Genomic DNA, 23,725 nt, shown 5'->3' with positions numbered 1-23,725 from the left:
TTCCCACTGCACGCTATTAAACTCAAGGACAAATTCAAGCATCTAGTAAATTATGCCATGAATTTGAAAAGGTCTCAGTGTGTATTGGAAAATGCAGAACTCTACAATGACAAGCCCCAGATACATGTACCACGGATGAGCTTACATAGTTCAATAATGATGCTTCTAAGCTTTAGTTCTACTTAATTTTTTGCATTTAATCTGTGTTTTCTGCATTAGCTGAATTCCTGGATACCATGCCTCCCACGAGTTAGAGAAATAACTGAAAAATCCAGGTCAAAGTCGGGCTTTGACCTGACAGTTCACCACAAATCAGCTCTAAACTAAATGGAGACTGAGTGCAGAGCCACTTGCGCCCTGGAGCTTGGAAAAGTGCAGCCTCAAATTCAGAGCAGGGGCAGGTTTACCAGTCAAAAACACAAGAAAATATTAGGAACCCAAACATGGGATTTATGGTACTTCTTAAAGGCGTCTGGCACAGCTGAACTTTATGTGAAATGTGTAAACACTTATGTAAAGCATAAGTACCTCTGCAGTGAATTTGTCTGGGCTAAATTGAAAAGCGCGTGGTTTTTCTTTCATTGTATCTGCCCACCAGCAGCATATTTCATCCGGTCCCAAACCATAGATCCAAACACAGTTTTGGAAAGACCAGAAATTTGATCTCCTTCTTTAAATGTTGGATTAAATACCTGTATATCTTTCTCTACCCTTACACCTCCAGTGTCATGAATTAATGCTTCAGTCTGTGTGCGTACCACTGGTTAATGCTAAATACGGTTCACTGAAATCTACCATAAATACTTGCTGCGATTTATTGTCGCAGAGGGCTGCAAGTTCAGGAAACCTGGAGCTGAAAAGCTGCTGAGAACAGCTTTTACTAAGAGGAGGGGCCTGTTGCTGTGATGTAATGTATGAACCTAATTTCAAATTGATTGACAGGTTGCTCATCTGTTAGTTAATATAGGATTAAGAATTTAAGTAAACGAAGTCAAATATTGACTTATATCTCACATCAGACACCTTCTACATGTCAATACTGGATACGAACTGAAAGTAAAATTAGGGAAAAGCACATTTTTTGTTTGATAGCCAGGTTATATAGGTGGCTATGACATTTTAGATCCAAGTAGTGGACAGTTGTGTAAAGCCTCAAGTGTTATGGGAATAATTGGACTTGTTGGTGAGCTAATTGATCTCAGCTGTCAAAATGTGCTTTTAAAAGTAGAGTTGCATCTTCTGAAACAGTGTCATGGTAAACTGCATTATCTGCAGTATACATGACTAACTGAGAGAACCTTTGGAAAAGATCCAGCTGATCTCAAAGGTGTTTCAAAGTTGGGGCTGAGATACCTCTTATTGTTCTGTCACGACAAACTGAGGACTAATTTCAATAAGAGCCCTGGTCAACTAAAGAGTCCCTAAAACTCCGGTTTTGACCACTTAAAATTATCACCAGCACTGTTTGTTAATGACAAACAGATAGACACTCACATTCCCCTATTCAGTCGAGAGCATACATCGAATAGATCAGTGTGTAGACAGCTGGGTTCTGCAAGAAGTCATAGATTCATTAAAGCTCAGCAGTATGGGGATTAATCTGTCTGCTCTGCCCACTGGAAAACTGCATGAATCTGAAATACTGTATTTATTGCAAACGTTCTTTGTCTTGTAGATCAAACTCACAAAGACAAAATATTTGGGAACAAAGAGGCAGAATAAGCAGTAAATTAGGGAGAAATGTACAAATGTTCATTAAGCGTAAAACCAGGTAAGGAGCTTATATAGTGAGGATCTGCTGGATTTATACGCTCCCCTCACATTCAGAGTGTCAGTCTTGTATTGAGCAGAAACACAGTCTAGTTGATCACTCTGGTACAACATGTACCAGACCTGACCAGAGAGAATATTTTGAATGTGGAAGACACTTTCTGTGTCCACCCAACATCTATGTCTGGCACTCATCAGATGGGATTGTGGGATTGTTTGTGTTCAGTCAATGTCCCATGTATTTATGCATGCTGTCAACGGCACAGCTACAAGGCCTTGCCAGCAAGTAAAAAAAAAAAAAAAAAGTGTCAACAAATCCATCTGGATAGTTTTCTCAGTCAGGTAATATATCCTGAACTTGACACCCCTTCTCTTGCCCCTGTACACCCCCAGCTGTTTGCGTATGCTTACTGTAGCAACGAGTGAACCAGATATTTAACTTGGAAGACTCCTAGTCCTTATCTGTTATGACGGTGTTCAAAAAAATGTCAAAATGTGATAAATTGAAGGAAATAAAGGAACAATTGTGAACAATGGTCAAAGATGAAGTCATGTTTTTTTTCCATTAGTTTTGGTGAAACCGTTCTTCTTCTCTTTGGAAATGTATCTGAGAAGATATCATTGAGTCCGAGTGCTTTTCGACCAGTCACTTCAAATATCATGCAGTGCAAGGCCAATATGTTCCTACACACACGGGAAGTGTATTGATAGCAGAATAATTACTGTGTATTTGTTTAACTGACAGTTTGTTGCGCACTCGCTGGTCTGAATTCAAGAAGTCAACTTTAAAATGATGTCAAAGTTGTTTGACCATGAAATAAAAAGGCACCGAGTCTTGTGAAAACACTCACTGTGTTTGTCTTTTTTCTCCCCATCTCTTTGTGCTGGAAAATAAACTGCTTCCCTTGGATTGACTTGAACGACTTCAGGTATGTCAAATCTTTTTATACCATAACTAATGAGATTACCTCTTTCACTAGCTCCCCTTTCTTTCTGTTCATTTATGTCAAACAATATTTGTATGAGAAATAAAGAAATTAAAGATGACATTGTACAGCATTCGAGGTTCACTTTTGAAAACATAGCAGTTACATGGTGAAAGATGGTGGCTCAGCTTTACTAAACTGCAATGTAAATTAATATGTAATGCAAATGAACTATTTAATTCAGATCAAAGGCCACAAAGCCTTGAGAGGGGACATTACATAAGGCTTTGAAGTGGTCAGAATACCAGCAAACCATTCATGTTTTTTGCCATGTTAGTGTTAAATAGCCCATACTCTCTCAGTCGTTCGTCTTCATTGCAGAAATGAAGAGTCTAAATCCCCCTTCAGCTCTTGTGATCTATATCTCTTCATTGTGTAACTGGCAATTTACACCCCACTTTTCCACCCGAGAACAAACTAGATGAAGTGTAGTGTGCAACCAAACTCTCATTTTGCATCCCCTCGCAGTGCAGGAATGTTTTCTTAAAAATAAAAATCCTGATTTATGCAATAACACAGAGATGGCAAGTGGAGACATCTCAGTTATGTTGGACTCCCCTCCAACTTTTGAGTGTATTTCCTTTTGCAGTGTTTCACTTTGCAATGTTAAGGATCTGTGCTACTGATTTAGCAATGCACAGTGGGGATGGGGGGAAAGTCTTGGTTGCAAAGTCAGGTTGGGAAACACAAAAATGGATAATGACAATATTTGGGAGGAGGGTTGACGAGATAGACTAAGGGATCATTTCTAATCCTGGGGATCTGGCAACCATCTGAGGCAGCAAACAGCACCAACTAGGGCAATCAGAATATAATTGCATCTATCTCCTTGATATGGTCATTACAGAGAGGATTAGAGTGAGCTAATGCATACGATCCCTACTTTCTGTAGGGTTTTTTGGTTTTGTTTTTAACAATTTTACAGTGGTGTGCCCTGATTTAGTTTAAAATGTCCAGGATATTGCCGTGAATGGTTGCTCAGGAAAAAGCTGTTAATTTACAAGGTTTATTGATCCTTATAGAATAAACAAAATGGAGAGAGTTTGTGTGGCGCACATGTCAAAGCAATGAGTAATTTGTGTTTGGTTAGAGTAATTATCAGACAGCGCTGCGGGCGGGGACGCAGTAGTGCACACACCAGCTCATAGCAGTTAAAGGCAGGTTATTTCTGAATCTCTGCGTCCTCTCCTGAATTCCTCCCCATCCCTGCCTGACCATATTGTCATCCTGTTGCTTGCTCCATACAACATGGTACCATGTCACATTTTCCTGCTATGTCCTCTCCTTCTCTCTTCCCGTTTCCGTGCCCATTTTAACGTTGAGTTCTCTGTTGTCACTTGATTTTTTTTTTGTGTGTCCATTTTACTTCTCCAAATTTCTATCAAGACATCTCTGTGCTTCATTGTTGGCCCCCTTCCTCATCATCCTCACTATAAATAATGACACCTGTTGGGCTCAGGCCTTCATTGCACTCATGTAACTGTAAATAAGCAAGAAGAGCCACTGAGGTTGCCCTGCACAGGCTAGGCTAGTCATACCACTGGCACAGAAAGCTATGCCAGGCACTCACTGACTAATGCATTTGCTAGTGAGGCCAGAGGGAGAAATGCTGGAGCAATGAGGCCAAGGTTATAACAACCTCTGATTCTGTGCAGAGCAGGGATTTAAGATAGAAACTTAAGGAGGTTTATGATGATGTAAAATGCCTCGTTGATTTGCTTTTTGGACAAGAGGACCAACGTGAGCTCAGTGTTTTTGCAGTGAGTGCAGATATGTTCTGTATGTTGTAAGTATGATAAAGCTGCAATCCAATCTTCCTTCTTAGAGGTGTCCGCAGTGACCGTGATGCTCAGCTAAGGAATTGGGTAATCGATACATGTTTCGCACTTTAAAGCCGAAGGCACTCGGCGAGGGTGAGAGGGTCGAGCACATGAAAGCACGCACAGTGGGACGTGATCAGGGTGTGGGTGATGGGGTCAGAGGTCAATTCTCTCAAATAGCCTCGGTGAGTACAACGGGCCTTCGGCTCCTTTGGCTTTGAAATGGGAGGCGGCACTGGCTGCTCTCGCATGCTGGACTAGCTTTCAGCATGCCACAGTCTGTCATCAGACACGGTTGCCGTGTCAGGTGTCTTCCTAGGAGTGGTTATTTTTAAGATGATGAAGGAGGGATCTTAAGAGTGTATTTGACAATCACATGCTCTATCTGATGTACAATCAGCAAATAAACAGGACAGTAAAGTGCATGCATATTGATTTGAGATTACTTGTAGTTATTTAATTCCCACAGTATTACAGTAACAGCAACACAACATACACAAACTGCATACTTAATGATGATAATGTTAACAAATTGGCTCACATGTACAAGTGACAGACGTGACTTTGGTGGCTGGTAAGTCATTAGAGTTTCTAGCCAGGAGAAAAATATGTGGCTGGTTAATTAGCTGCTGCTAACCATCCATAAAGAACAAAATGCCACCCAGCTCCAAAGGACATAAAATCACAGTTTCCTCATGACATTTGTCTTGAGGGAACTTTTGTTCATCTCCTAATTACTGTCTGATACATCTGCAAGGAACAAAACTGCTTCCCTTTCTCCTTCAAAGGGACACACCATGTCAGCCTGTTCTGTATGCCGAATCAATTAGTCATCAAAAGGCCCTCAGAGAAGAAGAGTTAACCTTTATCTCCATCAATGTTTCATTAGTCTTACCCTGTTGCCAGCCTCACCGTTTCTCCCTTGCCGAAATAAAAGCAAAGCCCTGTGGTGATTAATGTAAATAAAAACATAAATGCGATCATTAGTGTTCTCTCCCTCCTCTCAGCGATATTGTTGTATCAAAGGCTCAGAGGAAAATATTTTTTAATGAATGTCTCTGAGCCACTTGCTTCTCTGCATTCAGAGAAAAAAAGAGGCTACGCTGCTGATGGTGTCTTTGCTGGATGATCACGCACAGTAACCCCCTACCAGAAAGTTTTTTTTTCTCTCTCCTGCAAAGTCAGGTATGTGAAGTAATGAATTCTCCATGCTGTGCCCTGAAAAAGCAATGCATAGTCCCCAAGAGGTTTTTCTCATATTGACATGATTTCACATGCAGGGTTTAGTAAGAGTGGCTGCTGTAGCAAAATAAAAGCAGTACAAGATATACAGATTAAACAGAAGAGCAGAGAGCAGCAACATTTCAGCAGGACTACATTTTCTTTTTTTCCCAAGGCACCGAAGTAACTCGGGTGTAATAAGCATTATAAAAGGTCTCACCAAAGTATTTGCTAATGGGATACATCGGTCTTTTCTTGTACGCTTTGTGTTATAATATGCCTTTTAGCTCATGTCCTTTGCAGTTAACTGATAGCCTGGCTCTGTTCAAACAAACAAAAAAAAGTATGTAATTCAGAAACATTGACGCACATTATAATGCTTTATATCATCATTGTCTATTCTGTACCAAGTGTAAAAATAACAAACTTTATTTTTATGCTATGCTTACCGTTTCTTGTTTAAAAGTTTTGCATATAACGGACAGATATGAGAGCCAAACCAATATTCTTATCAAACTAGAAAGCAAATATGTGTCCCCAAATTCAACTATATTATGTTTCCATTTATGTCAGCTATAGTAATTTTAAAAAGAGAAAAATGAAGTGGCTTAATGGCTTTGTCTTTAGTGCTGCACCTTGTGATTATTTTCAGCATTAATTAATTTGATTAATTGTTTAGTCACTAAAATGTGAAAAAACAATGCATTTGTAAAAGGGCCCAAGGTCACTGCTATGAAATGGCTCTATTTTATCTTGATAAATGACTCAATTAGGCTACTTGTTGTCATTCAAATCAACCGATTAATCAATAAATTAATCACATACTATTCCTTTCTAATTTCCTGGGAAGCATGAAATAAACACCATAATGAACATTTCTGAGTGAATAATGAATAATATACACATTAAAAAAAAAAGAAGGTAAGACAAGGACTAGTATACAGCTTACATAAACCCAATATGCCCCCCCGCTCTCGGCATCTCTTAATTGGATCCTGAGAAGGGTGACGGCCAGGTGGAAACTCCTGCTGGTCATATTTCCCCCCCAATCCCCATTGCCCAATCTGCAAGGTCTCTCTGGTGGTTGCGCCTCTGTCCCACTCCATTATAAAAGCTCTGACAAGAGACACAAGCGACAGCTCCGAAGAGAAGGAATCGGAGGGCTGCCTTCCTCTTCTCCTCTCTATAGAGCACAGACCTGTTGGGAGAAGTGGCACCCAGACAGACTGCAGCTGGCTGTGGTTCAGTTCAGCTAATCACAACCCTGCTCTCCCAGCATTAGCACAGGCATGTCCTTATTTTTTACCAAGCATGAAACTACTTATAGCTGACATATGACGGGGTACTGTAGAGGAAGCTGGCGTCATTAATTCTGGTATTGTCAGCACCAACATAACAAGGTAAACCATTTGAAAGCTGTGGAATAACAGTGCCAACCACGTCTAAAAAAAAAATCAGTGAAGGGAATTTGCTGCAGTTCTTATGAAAGCTTTTAGAAATAACTCTAAAATGAGAGAGTAGTGCTATTTCTGCATTAAATACCTTCAATGAGACATCTTTACTGTCAGTATCTACGTGTATGGCCAAGGAGTTTGGATTGATAAAGTCACAGGCAGGTCTCCCTTTTCATAGAAAACATTATCGTTACAAATCATCCATCCATCATCTTCCGCTTACAAATCAATCATCTATTACTTACTACATATACTGTGTATGGTTTTGTAAAAAATTATGCATCCTAGTGGAAGGGTTTTAACATGGATAGATTGCTGTACCTTGTTGTTGTATTTCTGCAGTTTAATTACCTAGAAGTAACCGTGCAGTGCATTAAGCCATGCAGCTGGCACAGCCAGATGTTCTTCAGTTGGCTTTGGAGGACTTGTTTGGGAAGTGATGATGAAAGACCTGTAGTTGTTTATGTGTGAGGGCTTTGTGGTTCGGCTGTTATGATATATTTGGTTTGAAAGTGTGGACATTATTCCCCGCATTTGAAACCAATAGAGCGTTCTTGTGCTGATAGGATACCATACAATATGTGTGCTCTTGGATGTAAACTTTAACAAAACTGTAATGGTTTTGTAAAAATTTTGAACATTAGAAGGATGTTGTATTTTTGAGTAGTTCCTATATTTCAGTTGTTTGTCTCGCGACAGTCGTAATCGTGTACACAACAGTAGAAAATGTGTTTTCGTCTGTTGGGTGGCTTTTTTCCTAGTATATGTAATTTTCTAAATTTTCCAGTGTCACCATTTTGGATTATCAAAGCATAGCCAGAATTAGCAAATGTAAATTATGTTTATGCAACAGTATGAGTGGCAATGAATTCTCTTACTGTTAACGCAGGATGGTTTTGCTAGTTTCTCAGAACTTCATCTCCTCCTCCTCTCAGTCACAGATTATATAAAAACAGTGGTCGGGGCACATGCTGTCTCCTGAAGAAAACTGTTTTGTTCAAAAACCAGGCCTTTGTGCCCATGCTATTAGAGGTGTGGGCTCTTCCTTCAGGATCTCCCGCTGAATTTGGCTAAAGATCATGTTGTGGTTAAAAAGGACCAAAGTTGGAGAGAAATGATCGAGTTCAGTGTAAGTTTTTCTCTTGGTTTTGGGCCTTCTCTGACTCATTAGCACCAGCACAATTTGCTAGAGGCAGTCATGCGGACAGGCAAAGGTTCAAACTGATGGGCTCTGTCAACTCGCATTATTCCTGACGATGATGATTAGAAAGAATCCACTGCCCAAAAATCCTAATGACTGAAATGTTCATCTTGATGAGAAAAGCCACCGTTCATCATCTTGCTCGCGTTCTTTTTGTTTCTATTCAATTGTCTTCAAAGGGAAATTGTATAGCATTAACAACATGGCCAAGGCAACAATGCGAGAGGCAGAAACATTATCTTGAACTTGACAAGATTAATAAATAGGACCTCACAGTGTATCTCCAGTGTCACAGAGTAATGATAGCAGTTTTGACAGTCAGTGCCAACAGTGCAGAAAATGGCTTTGATATGTTCTCACTGCAATGTGCAAGTCCTATTTCCTATGTCCTATGGTGTACCGTGTAGTAGGAATCAGATCATTAACAAATGCCAAAGAGAAAATAAGTAAATTTGCTGTCTTAAGCTATTTGCAAGGTAATATGAGACTTCAATAGTTTGGAAACAGTAAATTATTTCCTCTACCAGATGTACCCCCTTTATTTCACACTCATACAAGAGCACAGTTTTGTTTCTGCTACAAACAGAACACACAGTGTTCCTATCTACCCCTCTGTCACAGCATTTTAAACTTTAAAAAAAAAAAAATGCACCTAAACTGGAACCATCTCCAAAACTTGGAAAACACTACTGTATGTGGAAGAGTTTCGTTTTTCACTGTTAGCAAATTGGCCACCTCCAGCACAAAGCCCATAAATTTTTAAAGTCTTTTTTTATTTTTTTTTTATGTGGCATGCTTGCAAAAACAAGTCTCCATCGAAGGGTAATTGTTTGCTTCCAGCACAGGCCTGTCAGCAGGTTTTTTGGTTGGTTTGCTTTTTAAATCAATCCTGAGAAATCTGAGGAATTTGGATTTTGTCCATGCTTTACAGATGTACACAAATGCTTCAGTAAATACTCCTGTCTTTTCGTAAAAATAAAAGCTTTCACTTCACTTTCAATCGCATTTTGAATAAACTGCTCATGAGGAGGAGCTGTCATGGTTCTGTTGGCAAAATATACAACATTGTTTTAGTTGGACATCCACTTCAAAGTGGCATATAATTTAGTCCCCTAATGTATAAAGTACAACGCACTGATATTTTGAAGGTGCTTCATGGAGTCTTTTCTGTTAAATGCCCCTTTAGGTGGTCAGAGGTTTCTTTGTTTTTCTGAGGAAATAAGTAGAGCAGTGTTTATGCTGATAATAGAGAGCTACAGAGGAGATAACAGGGCAAATATAGGGTGCAAGATGGTTACTGGAGGAATTGCAAAACATTCACATCCTCTCATTTGAGGTTCATGAACGTGGTATGGTGTATGATCAGCGGTGGGGAACCAGTTCAGTGGGGTGCCATCAAGGACCCGTCTGCTCATATTTGAAGCCACCCCAAGTGATTCATTAAATGATATTGGTGACCCAAGGAGGTTTTGGGAAGGAAACCAAAACCGCAGGCATTCCCACCACCCATTCCCATCATCCATTTCTGCTCAGAGATGAGAAAGTCATCTTGCTGGAGACATGCTTCAGTGGCTTTCCCAGCCTCATTTTCTCCTGATGTGCTAAAATCATGCTCTAATTCATTGTAAAAAGTTACAACTTCCCACAGACATATATCTAAAGAAATCAAAAGCCAGAGATCTGTCTCATAATTATAATAGTTTTTGAAAATTATGCAAACATGTTACTACATTTGTCTGTTATCCAGGGATCAGTTTGTGCTTTTCATGTACCATCAGAAGTAAATGCTGCATCAGATCATAAAAAATAAAAAAAAACACCGGCAAAGTGGTAAAGCTGCTACCAGTCCCAGACTCCAATCTAGTCGTAACCCAATCCCTGCACAGGGTCTTTTGTGTACAAACGAGCCCTCTCAGTCACTCCAGCCCCGGAGCTTGTGGTCTACATTCCGCCTGTCGTAGACACAAGCTGTCTAAATAAATGCTCGCCGTTGCCTCTTTATTCTGGTGGCAGCTTGTGTTCGGGGAGCCTCTGGCGCTTTTATGCCAGCCTCCATGCTGCACACATGCTCGTGAACATCCGCAGACCAAAACAGTGGCATGCTACCAGGCTAACACATACACAGCACACAGCAGACACCAGCTGGGGACCTGTTAACAGCCAAATAACATTGGTCTGTCAGTGAACAGCTTGACGCTGGTGCTGCCTGTTCATTCTTGTGCCGGGCTGCATCGCCTGCAGCAGTCAGCTTGGGGCTTTCAGTCGGTGCTTATGGCTGGTATCACATGTGCTAAGTGTCAGTGCCAGACACTATAGCCTTGTGCATTCTGCTCTGGCTATACAATTAGCCTGGAGGCCCAGCCCTCCGAGTCTACAGACAGCATCTGCTGGGCTCCACAGGGGCTAAAGTGGTCCCACTGTTTGCTAATGAAGAATTCCATTTCAGTGTGTTGAACAGTACTTATACTAAAGCTCCATTTCAAAGGCACACTAGGGTCTGAGCCCACGTGTTTACATTTTGCATCTATTTCAGATGAATCTCGCTTGTCTCATCTCTGACTAATAACCTCATTCTTCAACACTTTCCTGTGTGGTCTGTGCTCGTAACATCCCAGACACTCCTCCCTTGCTCCAAATGCCAAAACATGTTAAAGATGTAAAAGGCTTGTGACAGGAAAGCTTTTCATTTCATCAGCAATAATTACACTGTATTCAAGAAGAGACCTTCATCCCTTTCATAATGAAATAATGATGGAAAAAAAAACGAGCACACTGAGCCATCCAAGAGACACTGGATATGATTTTTTACAGATGTTCAGGTTTAAAAGTAGAGTTGATGATCCTTTTTTCTTAAAATGTCCAGGAAACTGACTTCCAATTATTGTTCGGTATAGCCGATTGCTGCATTGTGCAAAATTATATTTCTGATAAGGTCAGGGGCAAGTCTCTCGAAAGAGATGTGACAAATGAAAGATGACAAAAGCATGCGTGTCTTCTCGACAGGTTGTTTTATTTCAGATGAAGACGCAGCCAGATATGATCATGCATGAAATGCAGGGATTTATTTGTTTAATAGAGTACTCCCAAAGCAGTCTTCAATGACTGCGAGAGTGACAATATGATTTAACGTTGTCTATCTGAGGGATATTATGGTTTCTCTCTGAACCTTTTCTGACTTTTATCCCTCAATACTGCAGTTAGCTCTGCAGCGGTCCATGAAATTTTCAACATCTCCTCCTGAAGATGATGGAAAAAAATCATGAACCTCTCGTGTTTGGCTACAATTTTGACAGAACACAAGAGTATTAGTGTTTGTAATGCTCTAATTATGTGGCTGCATCTGTGACAGTTTAGGCCTGTGCTGCTAAAATTACCAGCGGACATTTAGTGTCTTTGACGGTCTTGGTCAAAGATACAGATACAGGATATGGAGGAAACGACTTTCCGTGGAACCTTTAAGAGTGTGTAATTCTTTTTTAAAAGGCTGCAAAAGGAGCTCCACAAAGTTTGTTAACTTGGACTCCTCCTCATTCCCCCTCCTGTGTCAAACCACAGAAAGAGCCAAAGCTTTGGTGAATCAAAAGCACAAATTGACCCTGTTCCATCTCTTGTCATCAAGTCTCATTTAAGGGCTCGGTTTTTGAGGCCACAAGCATCTGGATTTAAAAATAGAACCCCAAATTGCCTTATTGTATCCCTATTTGGTTTGTTTATTTATTTCATGTAGGCTGTGCATCATGCAAAGCATTTTCTTGGGCGCCTTTTGTTCATTATACTTGTTTGCACATTGCTGTACTACACTGCAAGTACCTTGATGAATCAAGCCCAGATGTCGACACTGAAGTCAGAGGGCAGGCCTTGGCAAACGTTGCTTTGGCTCAGATAGATATAGTCAGCGTTGAGCATGTCAATTATTTCTGCCTCTGTGGCCAGAGTCAACAGCCATGCAGTGCACTGTCCAGCAATTAAACATCTTAAAATTAATTTGATTACAAATCTTGACGGGGGAAAATTAAATGGCAATGGTGCTGAGTTTGGTGAAAAGTGGCTTCTAATGACTTGTATCAGCAGCTGTGTAAAAAAACAGTCCCACCCCCAGGCTGCAACGTTTCAGCAAACTGCTTCAGAAGGCGGCAATTAAAATTCAGCAAATATTTTCTTGTGACAATCATTGCTGTGAAGTCACTACAAGGTCCAGTGATACTGTCATGCTGAAGACGGAAACTTGGATGTGTTTCTCTCTTTTTCTCGGTCTCTCACTCGCACATAAATGTCTAATATGCTTGCCGTGCTTCGTCGAACTCGATGGGTGACAATGTGGGAGTGTTAGGTAATAACATGAAATACAAATTAGATTTTTTTTTTCAGAAGAGTCGTGACTCGTTTCACTTTGTGGTTGTAAAAATTCTGGTTAGGATGATTTATTAGGCCATGTGCTTGTTGTGCTACGCAGGAAATACAGTTTGGGTATGGAATACAATCAAAGCAGAATACAGTTTGAGACACAAACAACAGATTTTCCTGGATTGAATTCATCTTGAATCGTTCCCTCATTGTGCATTCAAGTAGTGAATCTTTGGTCCTCTTTTTTAAGAAAGTGAAATCATGCCGTCAAGAAAAGTCACAAACTGTGCTTATTGGTTTTTAATCCATCTGTGATGTTGTTTTTCCATCCAGCTGATCTGCTTTTTGTTTACTGCATCACTGAAATTTTGAAACATTTTCAACTTGAACGACTGCTCCTTCCTCTCCTTTGCTGTTTCTGTTTTTTTTACCACTGACTTTGTATACAATGCATTTCTTTAGTCTTTAAATTTGTGCGTTAGAAGCGGTCACCCTAGACAAGAGCCTGCTTTGCCAACCATACTGGAGGAGTCGGGAGTTCTACATTTTAGGTGCCTGCCGCCACCTCCCAGAGGATATCTTTTTATGCATCAGCAGTCTGATTTAAAAAGGGTCAAAGCTTGCTTGCCTCTTATGTCAAACACATTTCCCCAATGCTGCTTGCCTGCCTGATCTCTGCTGCATTTTATGTAGCTCAGCATTTCTTCTTTGAGAACAGTTTTTGAAAAATGCTCTGACTGTTTCCAGGATTGTTCAAAGGAGATTCTTGCCTCAAAATGAATAAAGGATGGATAATACACATGAAACAGTATCCTTAGCAAGTAGTATTATGAACAGACATACATTTTTATTTCAGTCAGACACTTCAGGCACATAAATACAGTGGAAAGTTATATTTCTCTCAAATTACTGCCTTTTAAGATTTCCTTCCTTTTTTTTTTTTTGGAGTTGAATGGCGAATGAATGTTACAATACCTGTTTCGGCCTGTGCAGGGGTCACAAGGGCCACCGTAGAGTTATTTGAGGGTTACGTACCCAAACTGGCTCCATGCTGCGAATGTCAATCAGGTTAACAATAGCCCACTTATTTGGTAATTGTAGAAAGCGTGTCTTGCAGGCATCCAAAGGTCAAACTTGACTGTGTCGGTATGTACATGTGGCTGCTCAGTGCAACGAGCTGGTACCGCGAAGCAAATTTGACAAGGAAGTATGTGGATGAAAGCATGTGTGCATTGTTTGTTAATTTCATGTTGACTTTTAAAATACATTTTGTCATTTGTTCAAAACCTTGTATTTTGCTTTGATCATTTTTACCTAATTGCTTGATAATTATGGGGTAGTATAATTATACTTTACAAATCTTACAAAACATTTAAAATACAGTCATTATGGTCTCAATTCATGTATACGTAAATGTATCTACCTGAGATATGTTTATGGGTAATTAGACTTTGATAATAAAGCATTTCTGCATTTCTTGGTATCAGGTTATTGGTAGTCACAATATGTACCTAAGGTAATGTGTGTACTCATGACACAAAAATTCAAACTCCTGTATATCAAAGCAGCAGTAAAAAGGTCTACAGTGATACATTATCTACATATTCAATCCCAAAGGTATATTTCAGGAAATTATAAGTTAAGAATTTTGTGTCTTCTCCATGCTCATGAAGCCAGAATATCCCTCTGGGCTTCAAAATCCAACATTTATGTGTGGTATGTAGCTTTTTCCACAAGTGCTCATTTAGTGTTTGGACAGTCAGATATATTCTTGTTTCCTCCCATTTCTATCCGTATGATGCACGGTTACTCAAGACTATTACCATGAAGATCTGCAAACTGCCCTGAATTTAAAGCAGACACTCGTGTAGTCTTTGGGCCAGCCACTGAGTGCTCAAGGGCAATCTGCACTCCAGCAGGACCTGCCTATCGATAATTTCCCAATCCCCGTCTCACTTTGCAAACTAAACACACGTCTGCTCTCCAATTAACTACTACAGTTCCTTGAGCGTTATTGGTGTGCGAGTCAAGCAGGGCCTACAATTATTCAGTGCACTTCAGCGTCTGCTCGCGGCCTCGCTGTACAAAAACATTTTTCTTTTCTGCAATTATCACATCGGAACAGTGAGTAAATTAGGACCCGTTTCATTGTAGGATAATTAACCTTTTCAGGGTTGACTTGTGAGGTTCCAAATGTGTTTGCAGAAAATTGAATGCATGTTTTCATGGAATGAAAAAGGTCCGGCCTCCAGAAATCTCTGCTTGTATTATTTGCCAGTGCGAAAACAGATATGTGGCCACATTTTAGTTTATCATGCTGCTCTTGTGGTACAAAAGCGATAAACTGCTCATAACAATCATAATGTGCACCAAAATTAGAAGTTTTTTTTTTTTTCTCTTTTGTTACTGATTCAAAAAATAACATTGTGGGGCTTTTTGTTAGATTGTAAAAATGAGCTAACACATTCAGTGGTATGTGGGAGCTGGGTATTTATTTAACTGGTTCTCTCTTAACAGTGGTTGTTTTTCTGTGCTGTGCTCTGTTCGGCGTGAGCGAAGTGGATGGTGCAGGTTTAAGAGGCAGGTAAAGCGAAATCACTGAAATAACTCCTCAGGAAAAGGAAAAGTCCAGGCAACAGGAGGTTGTAATTAGCAAATTAGTTTGCATTTCGTCTGGAAATGGTCATTAATGCGGTACTTCATCAGACCCGTTTCCTCTGCCTGCTGTCTCTATAGTGCTCTGTCCAGATTTATAGCCCTACTGCTTGTTTGTTCTCTGTCTCTCCCCTTTTAACTCGGATACAGACACAAAAACACAGGCAGCCACATTATTTTGCTGCTTGCTACATCACCATGGTACACTTTAGTAAAGCATCTAATTGGGTTGTTTCAGACCAATTAGTTCAAATTCAAAAAGCCCTCCAACCCAAATGACCATATAGGTTGTTTCTTCCTCAAATACAACCCACAGTGTTTTCAAAATTACCACCCATGGTTAGGTTTAGGCAGAAAAATCATCAGGCTAGGATTAGGGAAACATAATTGGTATGGGTTAAAATGATGCCTTGAACCATGTTGTTCGTTAAGGTTACATCTTAAAGTCGTGCAACCTTCATCGTCATGGCAACAGTAAACACAATTAAAAAATTAAAAAAAAAAAACTGTCCTGGTGAAGCATTGAACCATCCACCCAACCCATGGTTAGGTTTAGGCAGAGAAATCGAGGAAAAACTCGCATTATATAGACGTCATCTGAAGTGCACCACTTCTCCAGTGCTGTGTTCCAAATGACATACTTCCCTTAGTACGCTAACAAATAGTGCTCTTACATGTTCGCACTCTTGTGTAGAACAGGAAGTTCGACAGGGTAGTGTTGTCTCAAACTGCACACTGCTGTTTTGCACTGACCGGAAATAACCGCAGCATTTGAATGGAACACCCATCAACGTAAGTGCAGGCTTTAATTATTTTACCCAGAAATTAACATGTTTTTCGTGCCCTCTGTTTAACGCACTCAATAAACACACTGATGGCTTCTGTTCAACAGCACTATGGTGGTACTTAGTGAAAAAAAAAAAAAACACTGTTTGGTGTTTTGCAAGAGTTGCAAGTTCCTCAGATGCTTAAATTTTCCTCTACATAGCCAAGATGGTGACCATTTAGGGTGAGGAGTGTCCAGTGTTTCACGCTTCTTCTTTTTTTTTTTAACTTTTTTTGGACAGTCTCTTAAAATGAAAGCCCATGAAAATTGACTTTGAACAATTGTGTAAATTTTACAAAATTCATTTCAATTGTTCCAGTATACGAACATGACGTGATGTTGCTGTGAATGTGACTTCGGGTTGCACAGAACGTAACACTTGTCTTCCGTATAGCAGCTTTTTCTTCACTCCACTCACCCATTCCTCATGTCATCACCCATATCTTCCTCGCAGCAGAAGGCCCTAGTTATTCTCTCTTGCTGTTCAGCATCCCCTCTGTGACCCATTTGTTTACCCATCCCCTTCTTTCTGCAGGCTGACATGGGTTGGTAATGATTTTCCCCTGTCAGGCTTCTCCTCTCAAATCCCCCATCTCCTGTTTGTTGTGGGTGGCAGGCTCAGGGAGTGCTCCAGCTTTTCTATCGTATTATGGTGAACAAACAAACAATTACTGCCCCGGTGACCATTTACATAACAGTTTTTGTGATTACTGCACGTTCAATGTGTCCCATCCTTTTTTGAAGCGTTTGGTTTATGAAACGACAAAGTAAATGCAGAGTTAGGCATTTATTTTTTTAAATTTACAAAAAAAAAAAAAAAAAAAAAAAATGTGATTAGAAACATACGCATGGCTAAGAACAAAGACAGCTTGTGTTCTCTACTACTGCACTGACTTCCCCATTACCACTGTTAAAGACGCTGCCTCATTTCCTTTCTTTTTCTCAATTAGTAATTTTGATGAAAGACAGGAGTTGCTACTCCAAATGTGAGAAAACGTCTTTGGTGGGTTTCCCTCGCTGTAATCGATACACATGCCTGGATTTAATCAAGCTTGCTGTATCAGTGTTAACACTAATTGGCTTCCTGAACAAGACAGCACAGTCTTAATCTTTGCTGGCAATCAAAATGTATATTAGACCCTAATAAACCCTGTATATTAGACATTATTTAAGTGATGTCTAATATACAGTTATACTTGAGATAAACTGACAAATTGGTCAGTCTGGCTTCTGAATTTAATTTTCAAAACAGTCCATAAGAGCTGCTGCACTACTGAAGGATGGATAAAGGTTCCTTTGTAGTGAGTTCAGCTGATTACTGTTCTTGTTTTGCAGGTAAAAAAAAAAAAAAAAAAAAAAAAAACTAGTCAGCTATGCCGCATGTTCAGATTATCACATTTAACTGAGCAAATTGTACATTTTCCTTTTTGGAATTGCTTAAATTGGCCACATTTTACACTTACTCATCCTTATATTTGTGTTGTTTCTTCATCATATTCCTCTCGCATATATCCAACCTATAGCCTATGCAATGAGGCAGTTTATTTAAGCTGTCACTGTTCTGATCATGTGGCTGCTTCCAGACTGCTCACTTGTAAAATTTGGCTGCTGTGCTAATGCAAACTCTTTGCAACACCGCTGACGCTCGTATAGCATTCCTGGGCAAGTTTGCCTACCCACAAGTCCCCTGGTGCCGCTTTGAGGACAGCGCAGCAGGGGAATGCCAGTGTGTGTGCCAGGCTCCCTGCTACTGTTGCTGGGATCCCGAGACTTCATTTGCGGCTGTTTTGTTTTTATCAACTGGGCCATAAATGGTACTTCAAGGCAAAACTTGTCATTTTCCTGTTGGTGCTGGAAGTGGCTCTGAACTGTGGTCACTCATTTGTTTTCACTTTTGAAAGGCCACGTAACGAACCTAAGCATTTTTGTGTGCCTGCATTTTTTTCATTTCTAACATAGGTCAAGCTTCACAGTCAGAAACAACATAGAGTAATTCATCAGTGTGATTAATTGACAAGTGGCTCCACCTACTGTGTCTACTGCTATAAGCTGTTTACGATGCCTCATGATTTTTGTTTCGGTGGTGGGGAAATACAAAATAACATTTCTGTTTGTACTTAGCCACAGCCTGGACTGTTTTTTGTGTATTTAGCTTTTTTGCGGTAGTGTTGCTGTTGTTTTATGGGGGAGATTTTATGTTGCTGCAATGTAAGAAGGTCTTTTGTCCTCCTGGATTACACTTCTGCACCTTATTGCAAACCATATGCCTTTATTCATCACTTATGGTCATGCAATGCTTATCGAAGCTACAAATGATCTCATAAGGAAGAGATCTGCTCCAAACCATAGATAGTTCTGATTTTATATAGAGAATAATGATCTCCTGCACTGTTCACATATTTCTGCATTTCAGGTACACTGTTTTTAGATTCATCCACCTTGGCATAAAATAGAATATTACCTCCAGCTAATGATGTTGGTATATGCTGGATAAAGGTCTCATGGCTGCTGTCTGGCTGATGCACACTGAGATAGGTATTATATATTCCTTATTACATACTTTTGAGGGGAAGTTAATAGTCTTTGTTCTCCAATGTCCTCTGTGCTGTTGATCTAGTGGCAAGGTCGGTCAAGGCAAATATGAGCACTGTAAATCCTCTGAATTTACCCCATCCGAAATATTCATATCCAAACTATCCACAAAACAGCATGTTAATATACCCTTGCCCCAGTGAGCTGGATGAAGAAAGCATTTTAGTCCTGGGAAATGAAGAGCATAAAATATCTCATCTTTATTGTGCTCCAGAGAGGGCATTCAGAGCTCCTTCATCTTCAGATTCATTGCTGTCAAGGGTATAATGTACAACCTTGGTATAATGTCATCTTACGTTTTTGGTCCCTTTTGTTGCATTGGAAAGGATGGATGATTTGGCATGTTATTACCTCGGCAAGGGAAGATCATGCCTTATCTCTGCAAAAGCCTAAGACAAAATACAGCAATTACCCTGGAGAATTGAAATGTCAAAGCAGGTTTAACATTTCTAGCAATGGAAATTGGATTTCAGGCATACTTCCAAACTTTGATAACACAAGGTATTGAAGTCTGTATTCTCCAGTAAAGAGGTGGCATGCAAGTGTCTTAACAGGCTTGAAAATTGCTTGTCCAAGAAGGAAATGAGTTTCTAACTGTCTATGGTTGGTGCACACCAACATTGTGGCTTTGTTTACTATCGATTAAAGTCATGTAATGAAATGCAGTTTGTTAACTGTGCTTCTGAATGACCCGATGAAATTTTAATGACCTCAGCTGTTGGAACAATTTTGTACATCAACTTCTTTTTAATTAGTAATCAAACCTGTGGTTATGGTGGGTGAATAGAGATTAATTCATTTCTAAGAGCTTTGGTTTTAACAGGACACTTTTCTTGCTATTTTATTAGGGCAGCTATAATTACCTTAGTAACCATAGCAAGCAATTCCATAAACTATTTCCATGGTTCAGGAACTGTCTATGTTTGAGAGTAAAGGTACTCTTAAGTCAGATAAGATGAGACTTAACATTTTGATGTGGACAGTTGGAAAAAAGCTTTAGCTATGATAAATAAAACAAAGCATAGACAGTCAAATAATAACATGAAATCAGATGTGAGTGATAATAATTTGTCTGAAGCAGTAGAACCAAAAACATGAAGAAGGGTAGAGATTATAATCACATGTGCAACTCTGTCTAAAGGTTTGTGTTCAGAATCCACCCTCTGCCTCAGAGACTCGGTAGAAACCCCCTTTGCTTACATGCAGCTGTCACCACCTGCCAAAGAATTCAGAAAAGCAGAGTGGGGAAGTCAAAACAGCTCATGACCTTGTCTGAAGCGTCTAACCCCTCGCAGGTCTCCGGTGTTCTGTATTTTGCACCATGGGAAGCACCTGTCTGTCCCGCTTCCTCTAAATACACTCAGGATATCACCCATCGAAGTTCAATTATCCTTAAAGGAGTCTTTAAAAGTAGTCCAGAAGCAGAAAGCTCTCAGAGCTCTCATCTGTCCATTCAGCATATGTTAAACCTTTAAAAGACAAGACAGGAACAAAGCTTTTTCAGGAAGGGAAATTTAGAGGGAAAAGGAAATCCCTCCGTTATGGGAAATGTCTGCTGTCTTCCATCTGCTTTTATGATTGCATCATCAGAGTGCTTCATGACTGAAAAACCAAACCATTCAGAAATATGATGAGGCAATTAAAGCCATTTCTCAAATTGGAATTATATTCAAACGTCAGATACCTGCCATTGAAATCATGTTATATTTTTACCAAGAAGTAAGAAAGTTATACTTCATACTTTGTCTGACAAAGTGCCCTACAAAGAGTAAGAAGAGCCTTCCCCAGGGCTTGCCACTCTGCAATGATAAAAGACAGATCCACTTACATCCCCTTCCGCCTCTACACACCGACTCCAGAGCCCCTCTCTTATGTCGCTGGGGTGAACATTGAGTAAAGACAGGTTGCTAAGTTTGGAGACTCATGTTGAGCTCTAAATTCCCACACCCTTCTTCTGCCCGCGCTTCTTTTTCCTTTGCATCATACGCCTGGCAGCGGCACAACCTAAGCAGGGGCCATGATGTAACTCCCAACTACCCACTCCACAAATCACACACAACAACAACGGGTGAAGGGGCTTTTCATGCTGGGGGAGTACTTTTACCCTCTGTGGTAAAGTTTTTCACATACGTAATGTCTTCTGGCAACGTCAAGCTCATGTCCTACGTCTTGTTATGTGACAGGATAACAACTGAGCTCTTTACTGATTGTACAACAACCAAACAATTGCACTATTGTGTTTGCTTTGATAGCTTTTTACAGTTTCAGGGAGCAACAGAGGAGGAGTTTTGGGGAATTTGATCTCCACAGTACGTTGGAGAAACAGGGCTGACTGCATTTCAACATCTCAGTGTTGTCTGCATTATCCATCAAACTCTTTGGGACCGAGCCAATGATTTCAAGAAAGCATTAAAAAAGGAGTGGAAACATTTTGAGAAAATAAAATAATTGTATTTTCTTGCTAGTAGATAGATGAGAATATTATCAGCATCAGGGTTGCCAACTTTGAATTACCAGTTGGAGTTTGATTTGACAATGGTGGCAGCGTTGGTGTGAGCGTAACTATGAATATATATATATAGGTCATTAATACTCCATTTTAAGTTATTTTAATAGTAATTTGGTTGAGGTATCCTTTTTAATAGTCAGGAAGAGAGGCTGCTGAGGTAAAAAAAAAAAAAAAAAAAAAAAAAAGTTCACCCATACACTCCTGTAACACAACCCCAAATATATAATGAATAGGTTAATAATCATCCCAAATCTGCTGTCTGTGTAGGTGACAGAAAACACTGAAAAATCTGTCCATGTCTCATGATTACTTATGCAAGTACAGCATGGCAACTACCTGTTGCCTTAATGTTATAGTTAGTTAACTGATTACAGAGGTCACATTCTTTTTGTAGTTATGGTAAAATGAATATGGTAATATGCACAATAATTTGAGATATCTTGTTAAGACAGAAAAACCTACCCAGTAAAAACATAATTAGAAAAGTTTTGGACTTAAGTAAACATGACTGACTTTTGACAGGAAAATTAAACAAAATCTTGACAGCTTTGATGGAGCTGTTACAGACTCTGTCTTCAATGCAGTTAAGTTGTGTTTTGTAATAGATGTCAAATTGTGGAGCAAAGTGAATGAGGCAAAACATGGGCAGTGTTTTGTGATTCTCTGAGAGGACTTTGAGAGAGAAAGTTTGTCTTTTTTAAGTCTTTGATGTTGGTGCTGAAATGTGGAAAATGTTCAGACTTTGTCTGTGTGCAGAAAAAAAGTCTGTTTAACATATAGAAATGTATTTCCATAAAGGGAGGATTTTGTGACTTCCTCTTATTTGGCGTGAGATTTGTTTGGGCACCATGAGAGCTTGAGACGGAGCCGGAAAGCGGGTGTCTCACTCCAAAAGCTCGAGAGCTGGCAACTCTGAAACAGCTCTCTTTTATCTGTCCAGAAAATATAAGGCTACAGCCCGCAGTCAGTTAGCTACGCTTTGCATTGAAACAGGCAACAGAGGGAAACGGCCATCCTGGCACTGTCAACAACAGCTAAACAAGTTCAGCACATGACCGCTGTAAAACAGAAACCTCTCACATTTGCACTCCAATTTTTGTTGGGGTGAAACAAACCAGACACATTGAGGTGAAGTTAGGTCTTCTAACTTACTGTAGCCTCTGTCTTCTAATGATGAATTATATAAATATGTTGTTTGTTTAATCTGTACAAACCAAATGCAAGTTGCCATATTACCGATGGTTATGCATCACACCATTTGTCAGCTTGGAGCATTAACCTACCAAAGTCTTTACTGGTTGCCTTTCAACCTCTTGGTGATGGAAAAACCTTGTTTCCTTTGGATAGAGCTAGGCAACCATCTACTCACCATTTCTATTCTTTAAGCAAGGCTAAGCTAACAAGCTTCTGTTGCTGTAGCTTCTTTTTTTCCATACAGACATAAGATTGATATCAACTTCCTCATCTAACGCTCTGCAAAGAAGCAAATTAGTGTGTTTCCCAATATGTCTAACTATTTATTCTTTGAGGTAAAATATGAAACATCATTTCATTTTTTATATCTAATTAAAAAAATATACTAAATCAGTAACTTTTACATGTATGCTACATAAAGCCACAGTAAAGTTGACATGATTGGACGCTCCTTTTGTAGAATTTGACCATGTATGCATTTTGTCACATTCAAAATCGTATAAATGCACACACGCAGAACAATGAGGTAAACTTTGGCAAAGGCCACCAAGGGCCACTTATTAGCCGGGTCCAAGGCTAGTCCTGCCCATAAAGGCCCATTGAATCAAAAGTTATGTGGAAACCATTGTTGCAGGATTATTGTAGTGTGGCTGTAAATAGTGTGTAAGGCTCATTATCAAAGGGGCCTCCCTGGCAGAGCTTTGGCACATGGGAGCCTGACAAACTGGGGTCTGACCATCTGTAACTGGGTTATGGGAGGAAAAAAAAAAGATCTTGTGCTTCCACTGTGTACATGCATTAGAGAACTTTTCTTTTGGGCTGGGGCCAATGCTCAACAGAGTTTCCCAAGCTTTATTGGAAATGGTAAAACCTTTGAATATGGTGGATTAAGCTGCAGGGAGGAATGAAACTCCCAGATATGGAGCAGAATGAGGCATATGGTGGATAAGCAGTAGTGAGAACTCCAGACTAGTGTCCCCACAGGGTCAGTAAAAGGTGATGTCTGTATATTTGAGGGATACATTTTTTTTTTTTTTTTTCGCAATATGATGTGATAATCTGGTAGTTTTATCCTCGTCGTAGGAAGGTGGTGTTTTATGTTGATGGTGTACAACACAAACTGTAAAACAAATGCCATTTGTTCAAAATTAGT

The 23,725-nt window shown here is 39.8% G+C and overlaps 1 protein-coding gene across 1 annotated transcript in view; it reads left to right on the top strand.

The window, feature by feature from the left end:
• LOC138624746 (collagen alpha-1(XXV) chain) overlaps positions 1 to 23,725 on the top strand; it is a 148,812-nt gene that overhangs the window by 38,860 nt on the left and 86,227 nt on the right. The gene's annotated exons all lie outside the window — the stretch shown is intronic.

Source organism: Brachyistius frenatus, unplaced genomic scaffold, assembly GCF_029030835.1.
Source record: "Brachyistius frenatus isolate BFR_SWC_R1_liver_20210118 unplaced genomic scaffold, ASM2903083v1 Contig_54, whole genome shotgun sequence".
Taxonomy (NCBI): domain Eukaryota; kingdom Metazoa; phylum Chordata; class Actinopteri; family Embiotocidae; genus Brachyistius; species Brachyistius frenatus.
This window is presented reverse-complemented; position numbering and strand designations above follow the sequence as displayed.